Source organism: Tachysurus fulvidraco, chromosome 7 (assembly GCF_022655615.1).
Source record: "Tachysurus fulvidraco isolate hzauxx_2018 chromosome 7, HZAU_PFXX_2.0, whole genome shotgun sequence".
Taxonomy (NCBI): domain Eukaryota; kingdom Metazoa; phylum Chordata; class Actinopteri; order Siluriformes; family Bagridae; genus Tachysurus; species Tachysurus fulvidraco.
Window position 1 is genome coordinate 5,038,271 of NC_062524.1, and position 7,841 is coordinate 5,046,111.

Consider the following 7,841-nt stretch of genomic DNA (forward strand, 5'->3'; position numbering starts at 1 on the left):
CAAAATTATGAGATACATTTTTTTTGAAAAACATTTTTTTTCCTCTGTTTTTATGAATTAATGAGTTAATTATCTCAGAATTATGAGATCATTTTTCATAAAAAAAAAAGAGATCCCTTAAACTTGAAAGGCGGGACATGTTTACTTCCATGCAATCCACCTAAAATAGAGCTCCTGGCAGGATTTTGAGGGATCTTGTTAATTCAGAAAAACAGAACAATTAATTTTTTTTTTTTAATGAAAAATGATCTCATAATTCTGAGATAATTAACTCGTTAATTAATTCAGAAAAACAGAGCGAATACATTTTATTTCAAGAAAAAAATTCATCATTTTGAGATAATTAAGTCGTTAAGTCAGAAAAACAGAGTAGATTTTTTTCCTCAAGTGAATGCAATACGCTTCCGTAGTAAAGCAGCTCAGGCTCAAATACTGTATATTATATCCATCTATTTTATGTTTGATACCAAGGAGCTCCCTTATATTACTTGCTTCCGTAGTTAAGCTTCTCAGCTCGAGAGCCTAATAACAAGTCATAGATGAAAAACAAACAAAAATTCTATTAATAAATCTTTGCACCTCACTGTATAGATAACAATATAACAAAATCAAAATGTTTTAATCTTTAGCTGTGTGTAATCTGGATTAAACGGTGTGATGCACATACAGTACATGTGAGGAGGAGTATGATTCAGATCAACACTGGAAAGAGGCAGGACACGTGTGAATTTCAACAGGTTTATTGAGTTATAAATTGCTGTTATCTACATTCTGTAAACCTTTAATTGAGCTACTCAGAAGTGGGCAATAAATGAGAGCTACCGAAGTAAAGAAAAACAAAACAACAACAACAAATCTACCAATCCATCATCTCTCCCTCACAGAGAGGCTCCATGTGAACGTACTGGGCGGAGCAGGAGCCGGTGGTTAAGAGGTTTTTACGGCTCTCTCCACACACACCCTGCTGTCGGATGCCTTTTGTGCCTAATGACAGTGCCCCCACCCTTCCACCCCCCAAGACCACACAGCAGTTTAATGAGGATTCTCAGGGAGCAATCAATGCCACAAACAGCCCGAACCACGGCTATACAAGGTACATAGCACCGCTACAACCTGCGTCCAGGCTCCCGCTGCGGCCCAGCGTGCGGCTTGAAGGTCACACGCTGCCTGTTTAAGCTCTCTGCTGCATGTAACAATACTCAGAAGAAGTTTTATCAAAGCGCCACTTTGTGGTTATTGTTAGGCAGCAGAAACAATCTGACTGAACACAGACGCAATTTTATTACGTGCTGGAATTTCAGCCGCGAGCGCAAGTCTGCTGATAGGAACCACATTGGAGAGCTTGACTCTCAATCCCCCTTTCTCTCTCTCTCTCTCTCTCTCTCTCCCCCTCCTTCCATTTCTCTCCCTCTTACTCTCGTTCTCTCTCTTTCCGTCTCTCTTCACCCTCCCTTTCCATCTCTCTCTCTCCCTCCCTCATACAGTTTCCCCTCTTTCTCTCTTCCCCCTTTCTGTCTCTCTGTCTTTTACTCTCTCTCTCTCACTCTATTGCTCTCTCAGTCTCTCTCTCTATTGCTCTCACTCTCACTATTGCTCTCTCGCTCTCTCAATTTCTCTCTCTCTCTCTCTCTCTCTCTCTCTCTCTCACACACACTATTACACTACTTCTCTCTCTCTCACTCTACTTCTCTCTCTCTCTCTCACACTCTACTTCTCTCTCTCACACTCTACTTCTCTCTCTCTCACTATTGCTCTCTCTCTCTCTCTCTCTCTCTCTCTCTCTCTCACTATTGCTCTCTCTCTCTCTCTCTCTCTGTCTGTCTGTCTGTCTGTCTGTCTGTCTGTCTGTCTGTCTGTCTCTCTCAATTTATCTAATCTCTCTCCCACACTCTTTCTCCACTTGCTCTCTCTCTCTTTCTCATTAGGAAAATCAACAAATTAAATCAACAAAAAAATTGCACAGATTATTATCCCGAGGCGTGTCCCAAGTCGCTTACTCGTACACTACTCCGTTGTGTAGTATGTATAGTGTGAGTCATGTGTTCACACAAACAAGTGCACTTCAAGCACCAAACACAAATGTTGGACACTTCGTGCACTCAACGATTGCAGCTTTGCTTACGTATAGGAAGAGGGGCGGAGCTTCCAGGCGCTGACGCTGGATGACTGAACATTTTCAGTACAAAAACCCTTAATATTTTCGGATATTGTAGAAATATAAAAATAACAAGCACATAACTACCACACTGACCAAAGAGCGTAAGACTTTACACTTTTGCTACGAGGCTTAGCATGAGTAGACCATCTGAGACACTGAGGCACGGTAGGAAAACAAACACACTAATCTAATGCTGTGTAGCCGTTTTCCAGACGTGGCGATGGCCGATGCGCAGAGCCGACTAGACAGAACACAAAGTCTGACTAAAATCGGTACAATTATTTAAGATTTCCTGCACGACAGAAGCCAAGTCTCAGAAACATTAAGCTTAAACATGGCACACAATCATGAGCAAAGCTGCAAGGGTAAGAAAATAATCGCGGGCTTATTGTTTTGCAAACGTAAAGCTAGCAACAGCTCGGTAAACTAAACCAGGACAAAAAAAGGAGAAGAAAACCAGCCGAGGCAGACGGCATCGATAACGACGGCTTCACCGAGCACCGCACATCGGCGAGGACAGAAAGAGAGACTTCTAAAGCTTCAGTGAAGAGACGAAGTGCTTCACACAGTGCCAGGCACCCACTGCTGTCACCTGACTCAGCCTGGTAGAAGGGCAGGGGTCAAAGGTCAGGGGTTACACAAGGGGTGGGAGGAGAGCGAAGAAAAAGAGGGATGCATTCCAGCATGGTGTAAAGCTTTTTACAGTACGGACAAATGTTTGTATCTTCAAAATAAACTGAGATATCAAACCCATTTCTGCTCTCTGAGATGCTCCGAGTGTTTGTACATAAACATCTAAGATATAAATCAGTGTAGGGAAAAAACACACGTCTCACACCAAAGCCAACAGAGTCCTGACTTATTTTAGATCAGACTCACATCCAGAAAACTCAGTCATTTGTTTATACAGATCGAAAATGTCCCATAAGTTCATTTGAATTTTGTTGGTGAAAATATTCCCGAGCTGCACCGCGATGGAAGTCGCGCTAAGATCCGTGCTTGAAGTGCAGCACGGCCGATTTGTCAGCTTTCGCAAGAATAATCAGTCGGCTATTGTTGTCGCAGTCGCTCTGTCGGTGCGTGATAATGGGCTCACGCTGTGGGAACGGGACGGTGGGAGAGCAGGCAGCCTTTTGTCCCAGATTTCCCACCTCTCATTAACTTCCACAGTGAAACGGCCCTCCTTTCAAGTGGCGCACAATTTTGACAGAGGCTAATAAAAGCAGGGATCTAAAGTCCTTAACAGCCAGTCATTAGGGCTCACAGTGCAGTCTACTCTGCATTAAACTCCCTAATGAAAAGTCCCAGGTTTAATACGGAAAATTAATTAACCCAGACTAAAATCTGCCGGTATTTCAGTCTCACTCACTAAACAGTCCTCTCGTGAATTGGTCTTTTCTGCAGGAAAGAGCTTTAGCATCAAGCAGCCAGGACCTGCTGAAGCCAAGTGTGAAACGACACAAACACGACTTTCACTTTGCTTTTAATGCTTTTGTTATAGAAACAAACAACAACCAAAAAGTCCACTCTACATCTTCTTGCATCACTATCTTCAAGCCTGTGCCATTTTTGTCCTCACTGCTGAGAAATATTTGCTTATCATTATGATCTAGCTTGAAGTTCCACAGCAGCTGAAATCGGACAAATCTATTCTGAAATGTTCCAAGTTTGCAAACTGTATGAAAATCATCACCACCAGCACCATTACCATCATCATCATCACCACCACCATCATCTCTACCACCACCACCACCACAATCTCCACCACCACCATCATCATCATCATCTCACCATCATAATCTCCACCACCACCACCTCACCATCTTCACCATCACCACCACCTCACAATCATCACTATAATCACCACCATCATCACCACCATCACTTCACCATCATCATCACCGCCTCCATCATCATCACTACCACCACCACCACCACAATCTCGACCACCATCACCACCACCACCATCACCACCAGCATCAGGTACTTCCTCCGACTGAAGATCAAGATCATAAAAACTCCAGGATCATGTTTCCATCAGTCTGAGACGTTACCAGGACTGTCTTTTTGTCTAATTTATAACAATTACAAATGCTATTCCACCAAGGTTTGTTAAAGTACTTTCATCAAGAACACGTTATTTATTTCATCTTGTTGTAGCCAGAGTTCGCTTTAAGTGTAGTTTAGGTGTGAAAGCCTTGTAATAAATCTTGAGTCGTTTATTGTACTTATCTTTCATACATGTTTGAAAAATGTGACCGTGATGTCCACCACAGTACCAATGCAAAATAATCAGAAACATCCTGCGTATGGATTTACGTGATTCACAGGAGATCCCCTGACTCACTTGATCTAATAAAAGCAGTTTACTGGTAAAATTATGACTTAAAGTATGTTGAACTAGTAGCCTGGAAGAATTTAAAACCAGTCCATGAAAAAAAACAAAGCGCTCAGAATGGGATTGAGTACTTTTGCTGAATTCATGACGTTCGATGAGAACATGGAGCTCCATCTTGACTAATAAAGTTAGTGCACAGTCAACATATGGACTGCCCCCCACCCCATACACACACACACACACACACACACACACACACTTGTCCTCCCTAACCTGTATTACCAGCCTTACCCTGTCTCACATCTGGGAAAAGTTAAAGGTCTACATACAGAGGAGGTAGAGAATGTGCTGGTAGATTAGCCTTCCTCTCCATCTCTGTTCTTCTCAACACAGGTCATGGCAGTGTGTGTGTGTGTGTGTGTGTGTGTGTGTGTGTGTGTGTGTGTGTGTGTGTGTGTGTGTGTGCGCGTGTGTGTGTGCGTGTGTGTGTGCGTGGTGGAGATGAGACACCACTTGATAAATTCCTTTAAAACAGCAGGCGCAGCAGTGGAAGCACTTACAAAGACATCTGTCAAGCAAGACAATACACTCGTCTAATAATAATACACTCAATAACTAGCAGGAAGAGTGTTGTAGCGTCCTGTAGCTGCTACTGTCGTACACTTGCTGCCAATAATTTAGCATTCTACCATAACGACTGGAGTAGAACGCCTGTCGTAAATACACTAAACTACCGGTCACGATCAAATTAAGCAAATCAAAATTACAAACAAACAAACAAACAAACAAGCCCACAGTTTTAATTTGTAACTCTAAACACAAAAATGGCATCTACAAAATAAAATAAAGGGTCAAATATTTCTTTACAAAAAAAAAAAAAAAAAAAAACAGTTATAAAGCACAACAATCTATACGCCTCGAGGCTTCAAGTTAGTATGTGTACAAACACGCTGATCAATGACTTACACAAGACTTGGACAAAAACAATTCGCAACAACTATAAACACACACACACACACACACACACACACACACACACACACACACTCACACACACACACACACTAACACACAAACAATATATTCTAAAACAGATTGCTTTTTATTTCATTATTCTTTTTTTGCATTGTTATATTATTTTAGCTTTAAGACCTTTATGGTTATATTTTTGAACGATCTTTATTTGACTTTATTTTGATTTCTTTTATACACAGACAGTCGAATATTTTGTGTTACATGTCGCACTGTATATGATTGTGTATGTGACAAAATTACATTTGAACACAATATACTTCATTTACATGTACGGCATAAGGAACCTGGACTTTATACAACTGAGCATTTGAGTGTTAAGGGCCTTGCTCAGGAGCCCAGTGGTGGCATCTTGATGTATCTGGGAGTCAAACTTTCAACCTTCTTAGTGGTTGTCCAACACTTTCACCACAAGACTACCACATCCCAGTGGATCAGGTTCGGTGATCAGTTGATCACTTGAGTGGATCAGGTTCGGTGACCAGTTGATCACTTGAGTGGATCAGGTTCGGTGACCAGTTGATCACTTGAGTGGATCAGGTTTGGTGACCAGTTGATCACTTGAGTGGATCAGGTCCGGTGACCAGTTGATCACTTGAGTGGATCAGGTTCGGTGACCAGTTGATCACTTGAGTGGATCAGGTTCGGTGACCAGTTGATCACTTGAGTGGATCAGGTTCGGTGACCAGTTGATCACTTGACTGGATCAGGTCCGGTGACCAGTTGATCACTTGACTGGATCAGGTCCGGTGACCAGTTGATCACTTGACTGGATCAGGTCCGGTGACCAGTTGATCACTTGACTGGATCAGGTCCGGTGACCAGTTGATCACTTGACTGGATCAGGTCCGGTGACCAGTTGATCACTTGAGTGGATCAGGTCCGGTGACCAGTTGATCACTTGAGTGGATCAGGTTCGGTGACCAGTTGATCACTTGAGTGGATCAGGTTCGGTGATCAGTTGATCACTTGAGTGGATCAGGTTCGGTGATCAGTTGATCACTTGAGTGGATCAGGTTCGGTGATCAGTTGATCACTTTAGTGGAGCGGGTTCGGTGACCAGTTGATCACTTGAGTGGATCAGGTTCGGTGATCAGTTGATCACTTGAGTGGATCAGGTTCGGTGATCACTTGAGTGGATCGGGTTTGGTGATCAGTTCAGATTTGAAACTCCAAACACAGATCAAGCCTTTCTGATTAAAATACCGATATACTTGGATCATCCCTGTATCATTCTGCTACTTTTTATCTTTACACTTTAGCAAAATAGCATTTTATCATTTTTTTTAAATTGTTGGTCTGCTTTCCAGAGAATATAAACTTCTCTAAACCAAAGCGCAGATTGGATTTTTCTGGAATATAATGTTTAACACTAAAAATGTAAAGATTTTTCTGTATTTTTCTGATCATAATGATCATAGTTATTGACCAGTCATACATAACAGAATGATTATTGTGTTTAACGCATGTTATGGAATTATAGAAACCTATAAATACTGTTCCTCTCAATGTACATTCACAGACAATTCATAGTGCATTAAACATCATATTCATTTGTAATTAGTAAAAAATTATCTAAAAAACCCCACAACTAATAAAGCAGCAGTATTTCCGCTTTACAATGCAGTACTAAAGTTGTATTTTATGATATCTGACCCTACTGGCTGATACTGACATGTTAATGATAAGTGTCTCCAGGATTAACGTGCAATCACGCAAATTCCACGGTGTTACGTGAAGCTTGCGATTTTCCGAAATGACGCAGACTTTTCCCAGAATTTGGGCCGAGACGTGGGGTGTGACATCATCACAACACGCATTCTTCCATTCATGTGTGTGGAACATGAGTACAGCTCTCAGTGAAAGTCATTATAAGAGGTTAAAAGATGGTTTGAGTTAAAAGAACTATTTGAGTTGTTAGAATAAATAAATAAATAAATAAATAAATAAATAAATAAATAAATAAAGCAATAATAAAAACAACATTCCCAGCATGGACAGAATGTGTATCAGGGCGAACAGTGCCCTGACCTCATCGTGCCCAGAACATGACCCTCAAAATTCCCCAAACTCTCTCACAAGCTGCTAACTGAGTCAACCCAGACCTGCTGTCTAATCTCGGCATATCGCGCATGATAACAAACAGTTCAGAGTCTTCCAGGGGTTTAAGGTGCTAATGAAGTTCTAAGTCCATCCCTGAATGTTTTTTTTTTTTAGAAGAACCAGATAAAATTTGTTTTGATAAAATCTTCTGATTCGCTTTGAAACGAAGCTGTATAAACTCGCACGCCTCTAAAGCAGGCTACAGGAACA

General features: G+C 41.4%; 1 protein-coding gene across 1 annotated transcript in view; it reads right to left on the reverse strand.

The window, feature by feature from the left end:
• Positions 1-7,841, reverse strand: part of pard6gb (par-6 family cell polarity regulator gamma b) — a 37,466-nt gene that overhangs the window by 3,113 nt on the left and 26,512 nt on the right. The window lies entirely within an intron of this gene.